At 46.8% G+C, this 25723-nt stretch overlaps 2 pseudogenes; both read left to right on the forward strand.

Annotated features, from left to right (window-relative positions):
• Positions 1-1985: 1985 nt before the first annotated feature.
• Positions 1986-7558, forward strand: LOC118846950 (annotated as a pseudogene).
• A 7676-nt stretch (positions 7559-15234) lies between these two features.
• Positions 15235-21987, forward strand: LOC118846951 (annotated as a pseudogene).
• Positions 21988-25723: the final 3736 nt, after the last annotated feature.

Here is a 25723-nt window from a genome sequence, read left to right on the forward strand (position 1 = left end):
TCCCCCTTCCAAACTTAGCCTTCAGTTCTTTAACTCCATTTCATTATCTCCAAGGATTATGACCTGCCTATAAAGCACCTCTCCCTTCCAGGGAACAAGACCTTTAGCCACAGGCTTCTTTCTTCCTGGAGACCTTGAACATTTAAGTAGCTTCTAAAATCAGGGCTCTGCCCTAGGTGTAGTCAATGGCAGGCTAGATACCCTTGGACCCTGGAAGGGTAGGGATCAAGGCTTCTCTATTGAAGCAGAAGGACTTGGGTAGAGTGTTGTTCTTTTGACTTTCTAGATGTCCCAGAGAAGTTGAGGGACACTTGCACAGCCACCCAGGACATTAGGGAAGACTTAGCTCACCTAGCTCTCTATCCACCTCCTGCTACCCCCCAGGACTCTCTCTGATGCAGCTGCAGCATACATGGTCTTATTTAGGGAGATGGGTAAATTGTTTCCCGTTGGTTCCTATGGGGGAATCCTCCCTTAGAGTCCCAAGACTAAGAGGAGGCTGAGAACCTGGGAACTTAGGAGCTAGTTTTAAGTGAAGATGGGAGGTGGTGGGGTGGTGGAGACAATGGGAATGGTCTCTTTGTTTTCTCATGCCAAGACTCCTTGGCCTCAGCCTTCTTGGGAAGAAGGGGCAGCTGCAACCCCCACCAGGGCCTGAAAAGGTGGTTATGGTAACTATCTGACCAGCAAATCTCTGAGTACCTTTCACTAGGGGTTTGGCTCAGGGAGAGATAAGGGAAGGAATGACTCATCCATGTTGCCAAAAGGGTTCAGCCAGCTGTAGTCTTTGTGAAAGGGCCAGCAGCCCTTGTCCAGCACCCCCCAGCTTCACTCCACAGACTGGAACCCCCAGATCCCTGCCCTAGTTCTCCTCTTCCCACCTTCACTGTCTTCTGCACACCTTCTGCGTTCTTACGAAGAAGGCTTTCTCTAGTCTAAATGGACTGGGAGTTGGCTTGGGGGGAGAGGGGAACCCAGTAAAGTGTGCCTGGGCAGGGAAACTGTTAGCTTGGGACAATTTGGGGAATGGGGGTGAGTGTGGGAGTAGGGCTAGCAGGATTTCCTTGTTATAAAGCAGTCTAATTCTGAGCTGGAACTCGAGTGGCAGTGGGATGGGGAATTTCACACATTCTGAGAAAGGCCAATGGATTTCAAATCCAACGATGGGGGATCAAATCCTAGTTCTATCATTAACTACCTCTGTGACTTTGGGCCTCCCTTTTATCATCTGTAAAAAAGCAAGAATGGACTACAGGATTTCTAAAGTCTGGGATGTTTACACTCCCCTACCCAAGGACCAGCATGAATAGAAGGGGGATTTCCAAAACTTGAAGTGGTGGGTCTGGGGCCATGGGAGTGTTGGGAAGGGGAGCTGGGTGTTAGTGTTATTTAAAGAGGAGGGTCCTGTGGTCTGGAGGGGCTGGGAAAGAGGGTTCCCAACTGCATCACATTGGGCTGAATAAAGATTGCTCAGAGAACAGCCCAGCACCCTCCTGCAGCTGGCTCCAGGTGTAGTGCCCAGAGCAGTCCCTCATGGGCCTGGCAATGGAATAAGGTGGGGCGGCTTTGTCTCCAGGGAATAGCAGGAACTGTGTAGTTCAGGTCAGACCTCTCCCCACCCTCCCCTGCCCCTCTCCATTGTACCTTTTCTTCAGTGGGGGCAGAGAGAAAGAGGAGGCTCTGGGTATGGGGGATCTGAGAGGGGGATGGAGGGCAGATGGGAATGGGAGGGGCATGGGGGTGGTTGTTCTGGGTGTGTCTGAGCCTGGGACTGACCAATTGGGAAAGGGCCCATGTTTGCACTGTGTAGCCAGGAAATTCCCCAGGGCTCAGATATGCCTCTGGCACCACCCACAGACCCCAACAATAAAAAGAGGCAGGTGAGGTCCTCTGCACTTTCTGCTCTAAACTTCGGAGCATCCAGTTCCCCAGCAGCCTCCAGCTGCCTTCCAGAGTCCCAACCTCTATCCTATCAGGCCATCACCATGACTACCTACAGCTACCGCCAATGGTCCTCCACCTCCACCCTGGGGCTGGGGAGCAACAAAGCTGCGCCCTTTGGGAGCGGGTTTTTCCGGGCGCCCAGCATCCACGGAGGCTCTGGAGGCCAGGGCGTGTCCATGTCCCGCTTTTCCTACTCGGGCCTGAGTGGGGGCTATGGCGGCGGCAGCAGCAGTTTCAGCTTGGGCTATGGGGGAGCCGACGGGCTCCTGGCGGGCAACGAGAAAGTCACCATGCAGAACCTCAACGACCGTCTGGCCTCCTACCTGGACAAGGTGCGCGCCTTGGAGAAGGCCAACACTGACCTGGAGGTCAAGATCCGGGACTGGTACCAGAAGCAGGGCCCTGGACCCGCCCGAGACTATAGCGCCTACATGAAGACTATCGAGGACCTCCGAGATAAGGTAAGGGGTGGGGGGGGTGGTAAGGCACTCAACTGTGCAGGGGATGGGCACTGAGGCCAGGGGACTGCCCAGCCCTGGAGTACCTGCACCTGCTGCTGCTGGCACGGGGCTGGCCAGGGAGGAAGGTGTGGTCTCTAGGGAACCTGGGGAAGGAGCTGGTTGGTAGCCACACCCAGGTACCCTGCTTCCCGGCCCCTGGAGCAACTCTGGAGAGGGAGGAGAGCCAGAGAGGGAAACTGGAGCAAAAAGCAATCTTAGAGGGCCCCCTGGCTCAAGGTAGCAAACATTTATTAAGCATCTATGATGTACAAATTGAATGGCATGGCATAGAGAGCCAGAAAAGCCTGGATGCAAGCCTGGTTTCTGACACATACTGTCTATGTGACCCTGGGAGAGTCACAACTTGGTGACCCCCATCCCTCAAGTATAAACTTCAGAGTGGGTGCTTTGTGCTGGCAGAGGGGAATCTCTCCACCATTAGTGCAGTCCTAGGCCTGTTTTCTTTTAAAGGCAAAGGAGGTTGAAAGAAAAAAGAAGACAAGTTTTCCCCTTTTTACAGACAGAAACTGGGGCCTTAAGAGGGGCAATTATTTGTTGTGGGAAGGTAGTAATGCCTTGAGGTAGGTCTCAGGTCAGCAGCTAAGGACAATCAAGGGCAAACAGTAAAAGCTTTTTCTGTCTTCAGTGTGAACTACTAGGCCCTGGGGGCCCAAAAAGTTTGAACTGGCTGTCCCATGCTCTCCAGGAGTTTACAATCTAACCCTTTTGTAGGCTGTACCTATGTGCAAAGTGAATGATTCTATGGTGATGAGGAGGACCAATAATCATAGTCCTTGCTAATCTCCCTGCGCTTCCCACCTCCTCCCTAAAGCCTAAATACCCAATGGACATTAGGATCCGGAGGATCCTAGGATTCTGAGGCTCTGATTGGAGGTTCGAGCCTCCATCCTACCATACTCTTTCCCTTCTCTCTCATCTCCATTGGAATAGGGATCATTTATTTCAATGTATTTGAATGTTCCCTAACCTAGTACCTGTGTCTGGGACACAGCAGGTGACTAATAAGTGCTTATTGATGGATTGATCATTGTTCCAAGGTGTCCCTGGTCAGAGTTGCATAGCAGTTGGGGAAAGAGTCTTGCCCATTGGGTGGGAAGGTCTCTGCCAGAGTTCTTTCCTGTGGAGTCTGGTGGTGTGCGGTGCAAGACTTACAGGGTCTTTATTATTTTATGGTATCAGTGAATAGGGAGGGGAAGAGGAAAATCTGCAGTAGCCCTGTTTCCAGACTCTTACCATGACCTCTGCTAGCCCAAGTGCCCCCTGAAGCTTCTGTGGGAAGAACTGTGTGGGATGCTCCTTTGTCTTGGAGCTGCTAAAATTGACAACAATCATGACCATTGTAGGCATGAGTTACACAGTTCTTACTGTGCGCTAAGCACGGTTACAAATATTGTCTCATTTGATCCTCATAACGACCCTGGCAGGTAGGTGCTGATAATCCTCCTCATTTTAGAGATAAGGAAAGTGAACTAAAGTGACTCGGCCAGGGTCACACACCTAGGCTGGATTTGAACTTAGGTTTCCTAACTCCAGTCCCAGTGTTGTGTTGCCTGTAGCTAGTGCCTCCCCTTATTGTCCCTTTGTTGTGCTTGGCCCTGTGCTCCTCTGTTCTCTTCCTTAAAGGTCCTAGGAAAGGAAGCTGGTACCACAAGGCAGAACTCCCCATTCTTAGAACCAAAGACTGTGGAAATTAGAAAGCCCCTTGTTTCTGCCTCCTCATTTTGTATAACTGAGACCCAGAGAAAGTGAACTTATCCAAAGTCCCACAGTTAGTTAACGGCAGTTGGCCCTGAAGAAATATTGTCAGTGTTATTGAGTTACCTATATCCGGAAATTGTGGGATCTGGGGAATGAGCTCAGACCGGCTTTCTTCAAAACCCTGGGAGTGCCTCAGGACTCAGGGCATCCTGGGCAAAGGTATCTGAAACTTCTACGTGACTTCTCTGGTGATCTTGTAAGTCCTTTCTCACTGGTTCCATGGGTCTTTTTGATTCCATTCTGAGGTTTCTAGAGTCCTCCCCATCCCTACTCTCAGCATCCTTGAAGGATAGAACACTTTTTGGGACTAGACCTATAATTGTATTGATCCCAGTGTGTATATTCCCAGTATGAAAACCCTGTCTACCAGTTCAGATTAGGAAGTGCCCTGAAATTGCAGGAGTTGCCTGATGGCACTGAGACTAATTTGAGAGTAAGTAATTTGCTCAGGGTCACACAGTTAGTATGCAGGGGACATGGAAATCAAACCCACATTCCTGACTCTGAGACCCGTTCTCCATTTTCTAAACCAGGCTGTCTCTTGTGAGCATTTAAAACAAGAAAGTCAAGTGTATTGAAATACTGTTCATATACACATGTGTGTATGTGTGTATATTTATGTATATATACACATGTTATTTTGATTCTTTGGACATATATGATATGTGCACACACATATCATATATACATATGCATACATATATAAATATATACATATGCACATACATACATACATACATACATACATATATATCTGAAGTTTCTTAACGTAAGGTCTGTGAACTTTAGGATTTTTAGTATTTAATGCTATCACTCATCAGGGAGATTTTTATATATATATACACACACACACACAGAGAGATTATATACATATATATATACACACATATATACATATATACATATATATGTATATGTAAAGCTCATACACCTCAGGTTAAGAACCTTAAATCTAGTCTACTTCCCTCATTTTACAGATGAACAAACTGAGGGAGCAGAGAGAAGTGACTTGTTTCAGCAGAACAGCAAATCAGTGGCAGAATTAGGACAAACATAGCCTGATCCTTAATCCTATACTTTAACCACTGTACCACACTCTCTTCTCTACCCACTGTAGGATTTCCCCCAATGGCACACCTCTCACCTCTGACTTAATTTAGCCTGAGCCCTCTCAGCTCTGGCCCATGGATGAGCAGTCTTGGAGCTGGCAGGGTGATTTCTCTGTGCTTGCTTTGATTGGGCTAGGCAATGCCTGCAGGCTCAATCTGTGACCATTTTCTGTCTTACAGATTCTTGGTGCCACCATCGAGAATGCAAAGATTGTTCTGCAAATTGACAATGCCCGGCTGGCTGCAGAGACTTCCGAACCAAGTGAGTGCTTCTGTTGCTCAGGGGTGGGTGCAGGGAGCCCCAAGCTGTCCAGGTGAGGGGGATACCAGGTACCTGCTGGGCTTTTCCATCCAAGGAAGCAGGGGCTGGGGAAGGTCTTCTGCTGCCCTTCATGCAAGATTATCCTTCGTGACTCCTGACCTCTATGAAAGCAGGGAGATCCTTTGCACACTGGGGTGGGTGATGTCACTTCTTGGAAACAGAGTTAACACTCTTCCCCTTCCCTTCCCACTACTATACCTGTTCCCTTTGGAAGGTTTGAGACTGAGCAGGCCCTTCGTCTCAGTGTGGAGGCAGATATCAATGGCCTTCCGCAGAATGCTAGATCAGTTGACCCTGTCCAGGGCTGACCCTGGAGATGCAGATTGAAGGCTTGAAGGAGGAGCTGGCCTATCTCAAGAAGAACCATGAAGAGGTAAGGGCAGGGCCCCGGCCAAGCAGGCCTCTGAACCCTTGCCCTACACCCCATCCACTGAAATTTCTTGGCATGCTAGGTACCTAGTCTCTCTTCCCAGGGGCTGGTAATTCCTCTCAGAATACATTTTAAAAGTCCTCAGTTTTTCAAGGCCCCTTTCCTTTTTATGATTATACACTCTGAACAACCCTGAGCACCATCAAGGAAAGAGATAGAGAATCAGGATGGTAGTGAATTCAGGAAGAATATATGGAAACTGAGGCTAGACAGTAGATTAGATTTACCCTGAAACACCAGTGGTATGATATAGTGGGGAGAAAAGCTCTGAATCTGCAGATAGCCGAATGAATTTGAATCCTGTTTTGTCACCTAGGAATTAGCTAGAGGGAACTTGGGGACGGCCCCAACTTCCATCTCTCCCCTGCCAAAGGCCAACCAGCTGAATGTAGTTCCATGTGTGTCTCTGCAGGAAATAAGTGCTCTGAGTGGGAAGGTGGGTGGCCAGGTTAGCGTGGAGGTGGACTCTGCACCCAGGCATCGACTTGGCCAAGGTCCTGAATGACATGAGAAGCCAGTATGAGGCCCTGGTTGAGAAGAAAAGGAGTGATGCTGAAGCTTGGGTCACCAGCAAGGTAAAGATGAGTTTGGGGTGGAAAAGGAGGTGTGGTGTGGAGAAGAGGTCTTGCCTTGGCAGCATAAGGTCTGGGGCTGTTTATTCACCCTGAAAGTTCTACCTCAAAAAGTCACCCCCCCAGTCTTCCTCATTTCAGACAGATGAACTGAACCGAGAAGTTGCTGTCAACAAGGAACAACTCCAGACCAGCAAGACTGAAGTCACCGACCTCCGGCGGACCCTTCAGGGGCTAGGAGATCGAGCTGCAGTCTCAGCTCAGCATGTATGAAGAGGTTTTCACTCTTGGGTGATGGACACACAGCACTGACTCTGGGAAGGATGCTTTCCAGTGATACCTAAGCCTGAGGCAGGGCTGGATTCTCTAAGTGACCTTTCCATCACTTGCTCTTAAACCAGTAACGCTGGGGCCCCAGGCTGTGCCCATGTCTCCATGGTCACTTCTTTTGTTGGAGTTGGTATGGTGAAAGAAAACTTTCCAGCAATCCCTTCTCAATGTTCCTTCTCTCCCTTCTTCTCCTCTTTAGAAAGCTGCTCTGGAAGGCACGCTGGCAGAAACAGAGGCCCGCTATGGGGCGCAGCTGTCCAGATCCAGGCCCTCATCAGCAGCATTGAGGCCCAGTTGAGTGACATCCGAGCAGCACAGAGCGCCAGAACCAGGAATACCGGCTCCTCATGGATATCAAGAGTCGGCTGGAGCGGGAGATTGCTACCTACCGAAGCCTACTGGAGGGTCATGATGCCCATGACACAGTATACCCACAACCCAGAAAGCCCTCTGAGTCGCAGGAGGCTCCTGGGCATGGAGAGTCCTGGTTACAGGGCCCTCTGAGGGGGGAGTTGAGAAAGAAGCCAGGTGACGGCTCCCACATTGGAGGGTGTCTGAGTGGGAGAGGGTAGCACCCTGGATGTATTCCTATGTCCTCCCTAATAAAACTTGTGACATTGAGGAAATAGTGTTTGGTTTAATTTCTTTGAGGGCATAGAGATGGGCGTGGCCTTAACCCTATTGGTATCTCCCTCTTTCAAATGTCCTTTTTTCCTTCTCGTTCTCTGTGTTTCCTCCTTCTTCCTTTTTTTCCCTTCCCCCTAACCTTCTCTCTTCACTTTTCCTCCTTCTCTTCTTACTTTTCTCTTCTCTTCTCCTCCTGTTTCCTCCCTCTTTTCTCCTGTCTCCCTTCTCCTTCATTCTTTTTCACCACCTTCCTTCTTTCAGGAGTGTTCCACAGTCCCTGGGCTTAGGAGTGATTTCTATGGAGACCTGTAAGATCTTCCCATTACTGTGTCCTGAGCCAGGCAGAAGACAAGAGTGCTTTGGCCATACTGCTCGTCCCCTCCCATCAGGCTTTGGAATGTTTTCTATAGCATATTGGGACTGGTAGTGGGAGTGTTCCTGCCTTGGAGCCAGCCCCCCCCCCCCCCCCCCCCCCCCCCCGCTCCTGTTCCTCTCACCCAGTACCCCACATTGTTCATATAGATTTGTTTCCTGCTTTTATTTTTATAGCCCATAAAGATCATTGCTGGGGTCTGACAGTGCAACTCAGTTAATAAGCATTAAGTGCAAGGCAAGGTGCTAATTGATTCTGTGGATTTATTTTGTCAGACTTGTGACTTCCTCAGTGTGAGGAAGTACCCAGTGTGGAAACTCCCTTCACTGGTGTAGGTTGGAAATTTGTCCATAACGTAGCCTAAGAGAGCTCCCTCAGGCACTGAGGGGTTAAATTTTGTGCTCTTCATCTGTGCCAAAGGTTGTATTTGAACTTTACTCCAAACAGGTTCACTTATTCATTGCACTGTTGCCTTTTATAAGCTGAGGTTGCAAAGGCAAAAATTAAAAAGAAAGAATCCAAACAACTTTCTGGCCCCAGGTATTCAACTGGAGTATTGGCTATGGGATATAATAGGTAAAGGGAGAAGTAAATATAAGCTAATTTGAAGAGTGGTTGAATAGTACCTAGGAAAATGGGGACAGGCTTCCTGTAGAAGCTGGTACCTCAGCAGAATCTTAAAGAAAGGGATTTTCAGGGACAGAAAGGTAGAGGAAATGCATCTGGGGGATGGGGGTCAGCAGGTACAAAGGCACCTGTTGAGATGGGAGATATGAGGTGGAATGCTGAGTTCAGCCAATGAGCTTGTCCGTTCCCCTGGAAGGTGGGTGCATGAAAGGAACCAATGTGAGATAAAGCTGGGAAGTGCTGGCTGGAGCCAGATTGTGAAGGGTTTTAAATGTCAGGTTGATGAGTTTGGGAGTCAATAGTGGCCTATTGAAGCTTCTTCATCAAGAGGATATGGTGTGATGTGTGCTTCAGGAAGATTATGTTGGCAGCTATGTGGAGGCATCAGAGGAGAGAGAAACCAATTTGGAGAGTCCTGCAGTTGTCCAGAATAGAGGTGATGAGGGCTGGAACAAGTGTATTGGTTTTGTGAGTGGAGAGAACTGAAAAGATAGGCAACAGACAAGCATTTATTAAGCACCTACTCTTTGTAGGGGCACTCTGTTAAGCCCTAGGTATACCAAGAAAGACACAAATAGCTCCTTCTCTTATAAAGTATATGTTCTCATGCGTGAGGAGACATGCAAATACCTGTGTATATCAGGATATATTCTGAGTAGGTGGAAGTATCTTCGAGGAGAAGGCACTAGCAGCTGGGGTTACGGAGAGTTTTTGGGTATAGAGATGACTAAGCTTGGCAGCTGATTAAGTATAGGAGTGAGGAGAGAAAAGAAATACAATTAGGCCAACACACCAGATTAGAGGGTTAAAAAAGGTAGCCCTGGTCCCCCAGGGAACTTTGTGGTGCATGGCCAAGCATAGACAGGCTGGAGGCCTTCGAGGGGCTTGTATACCATAGATGAAGTTTGAAAATTTTGCCCCCATGTTATGTTCTTTGTAGGTAGTGCCACAGAGATGAAAGTTTTATGGCATTAACGACATGACCTTGTAAAATGAGAGATTAAAAAGTGTCCTTTGTTCTTCCCTGCCCTTTTTGGGGGTGTGTTCTCCACCACCACCCTCTTCTGTGGGGTGTCCTGGAGTGCTGCCAACATGGGCTACCTCTAATTAAGAGTAGAGGTTTAGTTCAGCATTCGGGAAATATGCCCTATAACTTGGCTCCCAACACACAGCATCCGGGTGGGAAGGTACTTCCAGATTAGGGAGAACTAGGATCTCTGCTCTTTACAAACCCCCAGTCTCCCAGCCAGTCTCTCAGCCTAGAACCCCTGGTAGGATCTAGATGCTTTCCTAACAACTGAAGGTCCTAATCCAACCCCTCCCAGGCCCCTGGACTGAGGTCTGGGCCTAATGCCAGCTGAGGAATACAGAAATACTAGCTTCCTGATACAAAGTGCCCCTGCTGGGGCAGCATTCTGTACCCATAGTTTGTAACTATGTTTCCAAGTAACAGTATCAATTGGGGTGAATAAAAGAAGACATTTCCCCCTGTTTGGAAGGTGCAGGCTAAGTCAGAGCTGCTCTGTCTCTTTGGCCTTGGAGAGGACAATGCAGGGTGGGGAGAAAGGAAGGAGAGAGACTAAGAGATCTCTAGCTCCCTCCTGGAGCTATTTAGAAAACTAGCCAATCAACCAAGCAACAGATCCATTAATGCAGTAATCAGAGAACTATCTGAGATTTAGAAACTGTTATTATCAGTCCTGTCAGTCTTTGGATGCTCCTTGAGGTTTTCTTAAGTGGTTTTCTATTCTTTCTCCAGTTCATTTTACAGATGAGCAAAGTGAGGCCAAGAGGGTTGAGTGACTTGCCCAGGTCACACAATAAGTCTGAGTCTGGATTTGAACTTAGGAAGAATCGTCTTCCTGACTGCAGTTCTGGCATTTTATGCATTGTGACAGCTGAGTTCCTCTCAATTGTTTTTCCCCCTGTGTACAGAGACAGCTTCAAAGTAGGAGTCCTTCCTCTGCACTCTTTAGCTCTCTTTTCCTGACTTGTCCTTCTTCTCTTTCTCCATGGTCCCTCATTCTTCCAAGATAAATTCTCAGAAAACCACCTTGGGCCTTGAGCCAGACAAGACTGTGCTGTTTAGGCTGCAACTGTTAGGTTTTTACCCATCAGTCCCTTTTCCCTGGACACCTGGTTCTAGGCTATGACACCACAGATACTCTCCTCTCACCCACCTGTTACCTCCAGTATGTGTCTCCAGGGTGTGGTTTGGTAACCTAGAGGCAGGGTAGGGGTTTGGGAAACAGGGCTCCAGAGTGGGAGAAGTGTAGCTCTGTGTGTGTGTGTGTGTGTGTGTGTGTGTGTGTGTGTGTGTGTGTGTGTATTTGAGTGTGTTGACGGTAGGCCCAGATTTATTGAACTGCCCCAGATCTGTAAGACCTGAGTCAGCATTGGGAAAGCAGATTCAGAAGGTACTTGGTGACAGAAATAGAAGCCTCAGAAGCAGCATACTAAAGACGGAAGGAAGTTGTCACTGTCAGGAGGCCTGAGGTCAGGGGACCCAGTTGGCTTTAATTAGGCAGCCAGGCTCCAGAGGGTCTGCCGGCATGTCGTGTGTTTTCCATGGAGAGGGGCACCTTCTTAGTCTATGAAAGGGTCTGGGACTGGAGCCTAGCCTGGGCCAAAGGAATTTTGATTGTCTTCTACTTTTAGCCTTTGGAATTGGGGGGAGGTTCTCCTCCAGGAATTTGCTGGTTAACTTTTAATATTCTGAGAAAAAATGTTCACAATATACTTTTAGTTTAATTTGCAATATTAACATTTTCTTACTTTCTTAAATATAATATAAAATAATATATAGTATAAGATGTAAATATAAAATAATATGTAAATATAATATAAAGAAAACAATTCTTTTTTTTGTAGATTTCCTGATGTCTGGTGTCAATGTTCGTACTGAAAATTTAGCAATAGGTTTTCTGCAGCAGGTTTGAGCTGGCTCCAGTATAATGCGGGCTCCTGCCTCTGCCCCAGTCACAGAACCTCACCCAGACCTTGAACACAAAGCAGCTGTTTTTCAGGGAGACTAGCATCTTTGGATTTGGGGGAACAAAGTTTTCCACCCCTCCTCCCTTGGGAAAAGGGGAAATTGTCCTTCCTTGTATCCCCTTACAGAGGCTCTCCCAGGCCTGAGAGAGGGGATCTATTTAAGAGAAGCCGAAGGGTGCAGAGAAAAAGCCTGGGCAGGGGTCCAGTCCTACTTCCTCCCAGGGCCCAGAGAGAGATGTGAGTGTTATGATTGCTGGTCCTATGACATCTGTGGAAACTTTACTGAGCTCCTCCTGATCCTGAGTTGGATTACTTTTCTTTCCCTACCAGAGACCCTGCCCTATCCCCCTCTCACTTACAATATGCTGCTGTTTTGTTCTCTTCATTTCAAAAAGGAAAAACACAGAGCAAGTCCTGGTTGGTGGAAGAGCCTGGCTGTCCCTTTTCTTTCCTGCCCTGAAATCTGTGGTGAGATGGATGGGACAATAAAAACAGTCCTAGGCACCCACCCTCCTCTTCTGGGGCAGAGGGAATGGAGTAGAATGTGCAACCTACCCATACTCCAAGCAGCCCCTGCCAAGTGTTTGTCTTCTTCTATCAGGAGATCCTTATAGATTCCATTCATGAAACATTTATTAAACACCTACTGTAGTCCAGGTGCTGTGTCAGGCACAAAGAAAAAAAATGAAACAATCTGTACCCTCAAGAAGGTTACTTTCTCCTTTGCGTGTGTGTAAATGTAATATGCCAAGAGTTTGATACAGTATAAGGATATTTATTCTGTTATTAAGAGAGCGGGGGTCCACATCTTGCCTCTGACACTATATGTTTGACTTTCAGTAGGTCTCTTAATCTCCTTGGGCCTCAGTTTCTCCATCTGTAAATTGAGGGGGGCTGGCCTAGGTGGTCCCCAACTTCCTTCCAGCACTAGAGCTATGATCCTGTGTACAGATCAGGACCAACACACCTTACTTTGTAATCCTAGTGCTTCCATTGTGCCTGGTACATACTAAGTGCTTAATTATGCTTATTGATTCACTGAATGGCCACAGACAGGTGACTACTCTCAGGTGCTGGGCTTGCCTTGTGCTTTGTATCAGAAAGCCAAAAACTAAACCTCCTGACCAATGAGCATGGGTGTTTCCCAGGACCCCAGCATCTTGGAATCTCAGCATCCCAGCATTCCAGCACCCAGGCATCCCAGCTGGGTATCTGCTTATGGAAGCCAATCCAGTTGCTCCTGGCCCTATTGGGAGCCCTCTGAGCAGCTGGAGAAGGGATGAGAAACCAGGAAGAGGCCAGAGCGTGGCTCCAAGGGTCCACCAGGGTTAGTGAAAGATCATAGATTTCAACAATAGTAATGATAAGTTTTGTGAAATATTTATTTATATTACCTCATTTGATCCTCACAAGAACCCTATGAAGTAGTTGCTATTTGTCCCCATTTTATGGGTGGAGAAACTGAGGCTAAGAGAGCTTGGGTGACTCACCTAGGGTCACATGGGCTAGTAAGTGTCTGAGGCAGGATTGGAACTCAGGTTTTTCTGACTCCAAGTCCAGAGAGATGATAATGTTGTGGAGGCTAAAAAATTCCCTCCTTTGCCTGTATAGGGCCATGAATGTCCGTAGGGAACTCTCCTTCTGTCACTCCTCTCCCTCCAAGTAAGGATACTTCCCAAGCTTTTCAGCTCTTGAGAGAGCAAACAGCGTTAAGTTGAGCCTGGTAGGTATTGACATGCCTCTGGGGAGTGGGGAGGAGGGAGGCAGGGGCTTTCTGGAACAAGTCCCAGGGTTATCTCTGGGTGGTTTGCCTCAACCAGTCCACAGAGCAAGCAGATTTCAGTGATATGTTCAGTTGGCAGATGGCAGGTGCTCAGTCAGTCTCTTGTCAGCCTGGGGGCTGTTTACATCACCTGGAATACCAGTGTCAGTGGGGGACTGGGAAAAGGGTGAGAGATTACGTTGGTGATGCAGGACTGGGAGCTTTTGGACTCCATTGTGCTGTATGACCTGTCAGCTTTGCTCTTTCAATTCTGAGACGTGGATGAAGAAAACAAGCAGGAGCAGAATTTTGGTCTGAGACATGGGAGATGTCAGTCTGTTATTAGAGCTCTCTCTCTGTCTCTGTCTCTCTCTCTCTCTCTCTCTCTCTCTCTCTCTGTCTCTGTCTCTCTCACTCTCTCTCTCTCTCACTCTGTCTCTCTCTCACTCTCTCTCTCTCACTCACTCTCTCTCTGTCTCTCTCTCTCTCTCTATCACCATATTAATATACACATATATATTCATATTTATCAATATATCACTTAGAGTTTTTTACAGAGCTTTACATGTTATCTCATTTGAACCTTAGGACAACCCTGGGAAGTGGGTGCTATCATTATTCTCATTTTTAGAGATGAAGAAAGGGAAGCACAGAGCTGTGACTTGCCCAGGGTCACACAGCCAGTAAGTGTCTGAGGCCAGACTTGTACCCAGGTCTCCCTGACTTCAAATCCAGCACTGTATTCACTTTATCCACATAGCTGCCTAAATCCTTAACCCAAACTCTCCTTGACTCTTCCCTGATCTGTAGCCCTCACTCCATCATTGTTTCTATATATTTTTAAATACTTTTATATGTGTATGTCATCTCCCCTGAGAGACCATAAGCTCCCCGAGGGAAGAGAAAGTCTCCTTTTCATCTTTGTATCCCCATTGACTAGCAGGGTGCTGACACATAGTAGGCTCTTAATAAATGCTTAGTGATCGATTGATTCTGAAGTGGCACTTTCTGGTGGCCATGTAGGCCTTAGGTAGGTCTGTCACCTTTCCTTTTCCCTTCCCATGTACCTTCTTTAGGGTGAAGTTGCCTTTCTGTTTTGCCCTGTACCAGGCCAAGTCCAGTGACTGTTGGTTTTTTAGACTAGTCTCCCCAAGTGCCAACAGAACGAAATGGAGACTGCACCAGCAGCTCTCAAAGAATGGGTAGGACAGAGCATTGGTGCCGGCTAGACCCAGAAACCCAAATGGTGCCAAGGGATTGAAGCTCCTAGCGGAGTGGGTATCAGAGAGAAACTCTGTACACAAAGAACAGGTTGTACACAAGAGGGTCTAAGCGTCTTAATGTGGGCAAAGCCACCCAGAACTTGTGGGAGTGGCAGAGTGTTCTATGTTATTTTTTTTTTTTGGAGTGTGGAGTTAAGACTACAGTCCAAGTGTCAAAACCATGCCCTCCAGCAAAACATCATTAATTATGAATCATTTCTTTTGTTAAACAAAAAACTATGCATCAGAACTCACACACCTACATACCCACACTCATACCCACACCTATGCATACACTCACGCATGCATGCATGTATGCATGTGCATACACACACACACACACACAAACACAACCCAACTCTACAGGACTCCTTGAGATATATGGTCAGATGTGTGCTTGTGCGTGTGTGGAATGATAACTGAGCTGGCTTCTTTTTGCGGGCGAGAGGAGAATCTGAGTGGTGAGGAATGGGGGGCGCGGTCACCTAGCACCCAAAGGAATCAGTATAAAAATAGCTCTAGCTTAGAAGTAAGATAGAGTTCTCCCTGATTCTCCTTAAAGTTCTCTTAATTCCTGACTGCTGAGGGGGGGCTACTGAAGCCATGAACACTACCCTGCTTCAGAGCTCTTCTATCTATGGGGGTGGCTTTGGTAGGGGCTCCACTGGGAAGCCTCTTTCCTGGCTGGTGGGGGATATGGAGGAGGAAGTTTCCTCAGGAGAGGTGGTGGTGGTGGGATTTCTGCATCCCCATCTAGGTTTGTCTCCTCTGGGTTGGTGGGAGGCTATGGTGATGGCCTGAGTTACGACTTTGGTGGAGAAGCTGATGGTGGTGTCAGTGGAGGGGTTTGTGGAAGATATAGAGGAGGCTTTGGTGGTAACTTTGACTTGGGTGGTAGAAATGGTGACCTCCTGTCTGGTAACAAGAAAACCACCATGCCAAATCTCAATACCTGCCTGGTATCCTACTTGGAGAAAGTCCAGGCTCTGGAGGAGACCAATACTGACCTTGAGATTCAGATCCGAGCCTGGCATCTGAAGCAAAGTCCCACTAACCTGGAGTGGAATTACAGCCCCTATTTGGATACCATCGAGGAGCTCCTTGAAGAGGTAAGGCCTTGAGCTGGACAGAGATGACATTCAACCAGGGGACTAGTTGAGCCACCCATTTTCTGCTTTAGAGTTGATGACACAAAGAAATTATTTTAGGTTCAGACAATGATTGTCTTGTACATGAGGCATCTCAAGACATGGGAGCTGCTTATCAACTGGCAAAAGCTAGGGATATTTGCTCTGATTGGCAGCATGGGAACACATAGGGTGTGCTATTCGTTCCTTACGACTGAGAGCACAGTTAGAATAGAGGACCCACCAGGACAGAAAAAGCAAAGTTTCAGCTTGGTCATTTTCTGTAACAAGGTGCCTTGGCTCTGTCTGCTGACTTTTCCTTGAAGGGAAGGAATGGTGGGTGGGCACATAACTGGAGCTAACAGGAAATGAAGGGGTGCACGGATCCCCTGTGGCAACAGCTCACAGAAAGAGGGATCTGGGTTCCAGTCAATCAGTTAGTCAGTCAATAAACATTGACTAAGTACCTTCTATGCGGAAGCATTGTGCTAAGTGCTGGGGGTACAATAAATGGCAAAGGATGGTCCTAGTTCTAAGGCTAATGAGAAGGCCCTTTTCTTAGGGTGCTTTCCTCATGCCAGCTCTGTGAGTATGGTAGTATAAATAACAGCTCCATACTACAGTTGGAGAATGTCAGGGCCCTGACAGTCATTTGTCTATCCTCATATGTTTAGTAAATTCCTAAGTCATATCTGAACCCAGATCTCCTGACTCTAAGCCATGCTATATTTCAGATGAGGAAGCTGGACTAGATCAGGGGTTTCTTAACCTGGGGTCTGTGGAAAGATTTTATATGGTACCTGAACTTGGTTGGGAAAAAATTAAATATTAGTTCATTCTAATTCTTTTCCTTTGCCACCTTTCATATTTCATTTTATGCTTTTAAAACATTGTTCTCAGAAGCGGTCCATAGGCTCCACCAGGCTGCCCACGTGGTGCCATCCATTGATGCCCAAAAGGTTAAGAACTCCTGCCCTAGACTGTCTCTAAGGGCTTCTCCACCTCCGACATTCTGATACCTCTGGTATTCCACAGGCAGTGTAAACTGGGTTAAGTAAAATGGAGAGATTAGAATTAGGAGCTCTGTTTATTGTTAAGACTTCTCATCCCACCTATCACCAATCATGCTTAAACTCCTTATTCTCTAGCCTCCTAGCTAGATACCTTTCCTGGCTCAGTCAAGGATTCCTGAAAGCAACCTTACCTCTCTCAAATTCTTATGTGCATAGTTGGGGTGAGGTGCCTGGCTCTGCACCTTGTGGGGGAGGGAGGGGAGAAGGATCTATGCAGGATTGCTATGTAGGGGCTGAAGCTAGATCTGGGCAGCCTCTGTCAGAAGGACTAGTGCTCATAGCTAAGGGAAATGCCTGGGGAGAGGGCTGGAAAGGCCCCACAGGAGACAACAGAGGGGATCTCCAGGGAGCTTCTGGTTCCTCCTCTTTGTAGGTCCAGGAAGCCAACTTTGAAAACTTTGGATCCTCTTGGAGCTTGACAATTCTCAGCAGGCTGCTAATAACTTCAGACTCAAGTCAGCTTATGATCGTTTTTTTTTAATTCTCCCTGTCTCCATTCTCTCTCCTTCCCTCCCACTTTCCCTCCTTCCTTCCCTCCTCCTCTCCTCTCTGTCTTCATTTTCTCTCTCTTTTTCTTTCTTCTTCATTCATTCCCTCTCTCCATCTCTCCTTCCCTTTCCCTTATCTGGCCAAAGCTCTCCTGCAAGAAATTCAACTGCTCCACTTTTTCTGGTTCTGAACTTTTTCTTAATCTCCCAGGTATGAGAGTGAGTTGAGACAACATTAGAGTCTGGAGTCTGACATGGATAACTGCGCACGACAACTGTTGAGCTGGCTCTGGCCAAGGATTATCTGGAGGGGCGAATTGATAACTTGCAAGAGGAGCTGGACTACCTCAAGAGGAACCTTAAAGAGGTGAGAGGAAAGCAGAAGGCAGGCAGAAGAATGGACTGAAGCCTGTTAAGCCTTCATCTTGTGGGAGCCTGGGTTTAGATTTAGGTAGAAGGGAGCTTAGAGACCCTTCAGGACAACTTGCCCAAAGTCACATGGGTAGTAATTGGCAGAATTAGGATTTGAACACTGGACCTTTAATCCAGTTTTTCCTCGCTGTCCAGGACTGCATGTAAGTGAGCCGGGGGATGATCTACAGGACAAAGGGCAGTTTTCTGGGGGGTTCATTTCACCCAGTTTCCTGCACCAGCCTCCACCTGGAGAAGAGCTCAGCTTCTCAGGAATGTAGCCACAGTTTATGTCCAAACAGAGAGATTTGGAGGATCAGGGCAGAAGTTATAATTCAAGGCTTCCTCAGGTCCAGCAGAAGATTTATACCTAGACTTGCTCATTTCTCCTTCTCCCTAAGCCAACAAGAATGGAATGAGGGTGGCCAGTACTGCTAGGTCACTGGAATAGGAAAAACCTTGGGTAAACCACTCTGTTTCAGTTCCTCCCTCTGCAAACTTAGTCCCCTCCCCATTCTTTCCTTTCCCTGTTCCTAAAAGTCAGGGCTAGAAGCATGCTGGCCTATCTGCGTTCTCTTTCCATCCCTTCAAGAAATGGGCCAGGTCAGTGTGGAGATGGAGGCAGCCCTGGGGGTGGACCTGACCCTTGTGCTTTCTGAGATGCCGAGAAGAGTCGTCGAGATGCTGAGGCCTAGTTCTTTTGCAAGGTGAATCTATGTGCAAGACTCCCTCCTTGAGACACCCAGTGCTTCCTTGGTGTTTCTTGGGATCCTATTGCCTCTGGGAGCCACCATCGGGTTGAGACTCATCCATCTTTGTGGGACCCTTACAAACTGAAGAACTGAACAAAGAGGTGGCTTCCAGCACTGAAATGATCCCGGGCAGCAAGACTGAGGTCACTGACCTGAGGCGCACACTACAGGGTTGGAGATCAAGCTGCAGTCCCAGTTCAGCATGGTAGGCACTCCCTTCCTCCCCCCAGACTCCTTGCTCCTGCCTCCCTGCTGGGTCAGACCCTTTTCATGCCTTTACTCTCCAATGCTTCCTCAGAAAGCTGGGCTGGAGAGCTCCTTGGCAGATGCAGGGCAGCCATGCTACTCAACTGCAGCAGATGCAGGGGCCTGATTAGGACCATTGAGACCCAGCTGAGTGAGCTCCACAATGAGATGGGATGTCAGAATGAGCAGTACAAGATGCTCTTGGACATCAAGACCCGCTGGAGCAGGAGATCACCACATACCGCAACCTGATGGAGGGCCAGGACTCCACGTAGGCAAAGGGCCTGGGGGCCACTCGGAGAATGGGGACCATGCTCCTGGTGGAACCATCAGTGGGGTTGTGATTCCTTGTTAAAGGCAGGGGGGTTGAAGGGAACGAGTTTGGGAAACCAATCTAGAGAGTGATCGAATTTGGGGGAACTGGCTTTGATGATTCCAGCCCTTGGAGGGAAGACTTTTAGGATTGTAAAGCACTGGAACTTGAACAAGATTTGGTGCAACCCCTCTCAATTTGCACATGAGGACACTGAAACCCAGAAAGGTAAATGACTTGTCCAAGGCCATGCAGCTAGTAAATGTCTGAGGCAGGATCTGAGGTCAGCTTTCCTGACTCCAAGTTCAGGACTCTATCCACTGGACCACCCAGCTTCCTCAGAGCTTGAAATGACTGCTGCTCTGCTCTTGCCCATGTGGACCCTAGTAAGGAGAACATAACCACTTGTTCTCATTATCGGTTTGAATCTTGGCTTCTACATATACTTCCTTTATGAGTGTGTGCAAATTACATAATCTCTCTGTGCCTCAGTTTTCTCAACGATGAAATTAGAGAATTGGATTAAATGATCTCTACCAAGCTCCAAATCCTATGAATCAGCAAGTCATGTAGCACCCCTGAACCTTGGTTTCCTTATCTGTCAAATGGGATCAATAATAATCACATCACGTACGTCACAAGGAGAGAATGTAGCAGGTCAGCTTTAAAGAAAGTGTCTACACTGAACTTTATCCTTGGGGCACCTCCACAAGGCTTTGCCCATGGCAGGCAGTTCATAATTGTGTATTGAATGGACTCTTCCCCTTTCTTCTTTTCTAGGCTGGTTGGCACCAGTACCAAAGAAGGTAAGAGAATTTGACTTGTCTGGCTTGGGGCAAGGGCCAGATGAAGTCTGGGGAATGTGGAGATGGCTATGGATTCTCTTCCCAGGAGCCTGAGAGGCAGAACATTGGAGACATCTTTATACCTGTTCACTGCAAATGGGATGCTCCCATTCTGATGCAACATTTTCTTCCCCAATAAGCTGCTATTTCTCCTTCTGTTCCCCCCTCCTCCAAATGGGAGCTGCTCTTCCTCCCTCCTTTTCTCCTTCCCTCCTCCCCCTTCCTTCCTTCCTTCTTTCCTTCCTTCCTTCCATATTTATTAAGTCTGTATCATACACAGGGAAAGGTGCTGGGCTGAACTGATGGGAACAAGACCAGATCTGTTCGTGAGATAGACAGACCTTCCAGTACTAAGGAGGTGACAGTCCCTTGTACTTTTTTCCTGGTCAGGCATCAAAACTGGGGATTCTTAACTTGAGTTCCTTGACTTTGTTTTTAGAGTAATTTGATACTTGTATTTCAATGTAATGGGTTTCCCTTTATAATCCCATGTATTTTATCTTATGCATTTAAGAACATTATTCCAAGAAGGACTCCTAGACTTCACCAGAGTACCAAAGGGAATTGTGATACAAACGGGTTAAGAACACATTCTAAAAAGTGTTGATAAATTTTAATAACCAAGCTCCTCCCCCAATAATGTAGAAGACACACTCTTAAGTTTAATTTGCATTATTACATTTTCTGCATCACCTTCTTAAGTTAGGCAATTAAGGAAAACAATAAATGAAGCCCTGTTTTATAGTTGACTGATTCCAGAGGTATGTGAGCACTCATACAGAAGTTTAACAATCATCTCTCTGGAGTGGGTTCAAGCTGGCTCCAGCACGCCCTGTGTTGATTTAGCTGATTGTGTTCTGTTCTGGCCTTCAATTTTAGAAAGGATACTGCTATCCTGGAGGGTGTGCAGTGGAGATCAACCACTTTTGGGGTATGTTATAGAGGGGAGTTAGGTTGGACTGGATGGCTCCCAAGTCCTTTCCAACTCTTAGATTCTGTGATCCATAAAGTTCCTTCCAACCCTAAAGGCCATCATTGGATGTATTGAAAACCAGGCATGAGGAAAGGACTGTCTAGGACTTGTACCATGACACAATTTCTATCATCCAATGAACTGACCAAGCTGTGTCCCTAGAATCCAACAGAGAGGCTGGCAAAAAGTCAATGTTTAATAAATACTTGTTGATAGGGTTGCTGACAGTGGCTCAGCAACCTTATTTGCCATTTTTCATTAGCCTTTCAGTAGTACAACGGAATGAGCCTGGGCCTTGGATCAGAGAATGTGGGTTCAAATCCTGCTCTGATGGTTACTCCTTGTTTGACCTTGAGCATGTTGCTTCTATTCCTTTTACCTCATTTTTCCTACCTATAAGATGAGAGTCTTGGATTAGAGAACCTCTGATGTCCCTTCCAGCTTAAACTATGATGATCTTATGAGTAAGACCAAGGCAGCCCAGAATATCCCAGTTTTATGGTCCAGCTCCCAAGCCATGTTATCCCATCCCTTTTCCAGTTGCATTGTTCTTTGAGCCATCTCCAGTTGTCCTGGTCTATATCTTGCCCTGGACCCAGAAGACTTTGGGGGAGAAAGTGAGGCTGGTGACTTTGCACAGCCCTCCCTCACTCAAATCCAATTCACTTGCAAGTCATGGCATCATCTTCCTGATGTCCTGGCCCTCTTCAAGAACAAACGACCAGACAAAACCACCACCATAGCCATAAGCATGTGCTAAGACCTCTGTACAGATTGAAGGATGGCTAAAGGCAGGGACTGTGTTATCTGTCTGTATCTCCCTCAGTGCCTTGCGTAGTATCGTATAGAGCAAGTGTGATGCAAACATTTAGTGAGCAAATGAATGATTTCATATCAGGGATGTTCTCAGAGTCTCCCTGCTCTCTCAGATCTGACCAAAGTCCCTTGCCTGAATCTGGAGAAAGATGAGTTTTCCTGCTCATAGTAGTTTCCTCTTTCTACCTTTTTTCCCTCATAGGCTCCCTTAGTGGAGGAGGTGCTGGTGGTAGCAGTAGCAGCAGGGTCCGCATCACAATGGAAGAATCAGTGGATGGGAAGGTGGTTTCTTCCCCAAAAGGGGAAGTCTAAATCTTCACTATAGGAAAAGAGAAAGTCTCTCACCTGCCTTGCTGAGAGCATGAGTAGGTACAGTGTGGAGGAGGATGGAACCTCCAGTGTTTGCCCTGGAATGGGTTGGGCAAGTAGGCCTGCCATGCCCTGTTCAGTGCTTTCTAGTGCTTCTTCTCATTTCTTCGCATTCTGTGGTACCCTACTTTTCGGCAGTATGTTCCTAGAGTAGAAGCTAGGGAAAGCAAGTATTGTGCGACCCATCCTAAACTGTGCTGTTTCTTTCTGTGAAATAAAGTTTTTCTTTCTTCTGTTTGCAAACCCTCTTTTGCTGTGGGTCCAGTATTTCTTGAGTTGGTACTCTTGGGGTTATGGAATCTAGCATGGGGCTAATGCCCAGTCTTCTCTCTCTTTCCCTTTTCCCAATCTTTACCAGCCTCTAATTCTTGGGGTTTTCCAGGGGCTTGGCCATATATGTTGCTGCCCAATGGAATGGTGTCTCCTCATTATTCCACGTAAAAGAGAGACACCTGGTGTAGAACATAGGGCTCTGGACTGAAAGGCAGGAAGACTTGGGCTCAAAGCCTGCCCCAGAGCCTTATGAACTACGTGATCTTGAACAAGTCATTAGGCTCCTGTAAGGTGTGTAACATGAGGCAATTGGACTCAGTGGTCTCTAAGATCCCTTCTAGCTCTCAGTCTAATGGTCTATTGCATATAACAGTGGTGGTATGGCACAGCAGATAAGACTCTGGACAGGTCTGAAGGAAGGCAGGTCTGAGTTCAAATTTCCACCTCTGAGACTTACATGCTGTGAGACCTAACTTTTCTCAGCCTCAGTTTCCTCATCTGTAAAATGAAGGGGTTGGATTCAGTGGTCTCTAGTGTCGCTTCCAGCTCTAAATGTCCAATCCTATGATCTGATGCATGTAAACAGAGGGGCAGTGTGACATGCCAGATAGAGTGGTGGATTTGGAGTTAGAGTGCTCTGTGTTCAGATTCTACTTCTGAGACTTGGTCATGCACGATCATGGGTTTATCTTCTCTGATCCTGTAACAACAATGCTACTTGCCACTACTGTGGCTATATAAGGCCAATAACACCAGCATGTAGGAGGTCTACTAGTACTGGTTTTTTCATCTGCTTTTTTAAGGAAAGCAACTTTAAGGCATTAACAATCTTACTTTAATTAAGCATACATATACTATTTATTTAGTTCAGGGTGAAAAGCCAGCACCCTGAACTTCAGAGAGAATACAAACAGAAATTACAAGCAGAAACTATATAAACAGAGCAAATATATACAAATCAACAGACAGGCTTCTATCTGTCTAAGACATTATATACATAGTTACCAGAGAGAGAAAAACAGCCACATCTGGGTTTTCAGAGTGGGGGTGGGTGGGTATGGGGGTGGTCCAATGGCTACTACCCAGAATCTTGTCTGGCCAAATCACAGGAACAGTCTTCCAGTGAGTGAGCCCCCAAAGCAAAACCTCACCTCCCGAAGTTCTGAGAGTTCAAGGTTCTCAATTCTCCATTCTGAGTTCAATGGCTATCCTCTGGATATATGCCCTTTTTCAGGGACTGAGGGCTTCACACCTTTCCAGGGCTTCACACCTCTAGTGACCTAATTAGCAAAGGGTGTGGGTCTTCCTACAAAGAAAGGAAAAAGTCACTCAAAGGAACTTGATTGCCTTAGTGCTGAGAAGCACTCCAAAAGAAAAAACAGTACAGAGTCCCACTTCTCTTGCCCTTACCTAGCCCTAGGCAACTCTGCAATGGTGGCCATAGGTCCTTGATGTATTGGAATTACATATATGTATATAGCAAACCAATCCAGTATCTTTGTCAAGAAAACCCCAAGTGTGGTCACAAAGAGGTGGACACAACTGAATCACTAAACAACAAGAAGAAGGCTAATAAAGGGCTGCTGGAGTTGATTGTTCACAGAAATGAGATGGTCAGAGATGGCTTTAGAAATATTAACTTGGCAGCTGTGTGTGGACATACATAGAGAGTTGAGGCAGGGAGAGCAAGTAGAAGGTTATTGTAACAGTCCAGGAAAGGGATGAAGAGGGTCTCAACTAGGAAGGTGGCTTTGTGAGTAGAGATAGGGGGACAGATGCTCTGAAAATAGGACCAAAGATTTGGCAACTGATTGATATGTAGAAGAGGAAGCCTGAGGAGTCAAGGGTGAGGACTTGGAAAAATGGTGGTGTCCTTGACCTTTGGAGGATGTGAATTGTCATCCTCCTGTCCATACTTCCAGGACCTATGATTTCCTGGTTTGTGAGAACTCCTTGTACCAGCAGATCTTAGAGCACCTATGATTTATTATCTTGGAGAGTTACCTGATGATGAATGATTATTAGCCCAGGGTTTCATAGCTGTTCTCAGTGAAACAGATTTTGAATTCAGGTTTCTGATTCCAGCATGTTATCCACAGCATGATAGGACCTATCATATTATTGGTGGTAATATCAATTCTCCTGACGAAGATCAGTGGATTTTCAAGTCCTCTCCCCCTTGTCTACCCCCATTGACTTCCTACATGGAAGGGAACTCCCTCCAATGAGATTTCCTTCCACCTTGGGGACTAGGACTTGTGTTCCATGCCTCTGCCCTCCAGGTTTTATGTCTCCATCCTCTAAGCTGTGACTGACCTCTTTCCTTTGAGGATGAAGGAAGACTTCCCTCCCTCTTAAGCCCTCTCCTCTTCCCCAACACTAATTCCTTCCTTAACTCCTCATCATTTCTCATCCCACTCCATATCCATTTTTTTTGCCAAGGCCTATTAATTTCGCCTTTGCAATATCTGTCCTATGTGCCTTCTTCTTTCCTCTGACATTTCCACTACCCTGGTGTAGGCCCTCATTACCTCACATGTGCATTACTTCAATAGCTTGCTGATTGGTCTGCTTGCCACAAATCTCTCTCTACTCTAGTCAATCTGCCCTTTAGCCACCAAAGTGATTTTCCAAAAGTGTGAGTCTGACCATGTCACCTCTCCTATCAATAAACTCCACTATCTACCTGTCACCTCCAGGATCAAATACAAAATCCTTTAGTGGGTGTTCTAAGTCCTTCATAACCTACCTCCCCTGCCCAAAATCCAGTCTTCTTTCATCTTACACCCCTCCTGCCCTTTGAGGAGGACTTCTTAAATCTTACTTCCCCAGTCTCTTTGATCTAGTGACACTGGCCTCTTGGAGGTTCCACAAACAAGACACTCCATCTCTCAGCTCCCCCATGCTTGGGATGTACTTGTTCCTCGTCTCTGCCTCTGGCTTCTTCAAGTTTCAGCTAAAATCTTATTTCTACAGGAAACCTTTCATGTCTTTTTAGTGTCTTCTCTCTATCAAGTATTTGTTTTCTTATCTGTCTCTTTTTGAGGCAATCAGTGTTAAGTGACTTGCTCAGGGTCACACAACTGTTAAGACCGAATTTGAACTCAGGGCCTCCTGACTTCAGGGCTGGCATTTTATCTGCTTCACCACCTAGCTGCTCCTTGGTTAAGTATTTCAATTTACCCTTCCCTATCTTGTTTATAGATCTCTTGCATGTTGTCTCTTCCCTTCCACCAAATTCCTTGAAAGCAAGGACGGTCTTTTATCTTTCTTTGTTTTCCCCAGCGTTTTGAATGGTGCTTAATAAATGCTTATTGACTGACTTCCCCTCAAACCTACCCCAAGTCCTTTCTCAATATTTCTTTCTCTATCTCAAGAGTCAGGAGATTTCAGCCACTAACCAGCT

Source organism: Trichosurus vulpecula, chromosome 4, assembly GCF_011100635.1.
Source record: "Trichosurus vulpecula isolate mTriVul1 chromosome 4, mTriVul1.pri, whole genome shotgun sequence".
Taxonomy (NCBI): Eukaryota; Metazoa; Chordata; class Mammalia; order Diprotodontia; family Phalangeridae; genus Trichosurus; species Trichosurus vulpecula.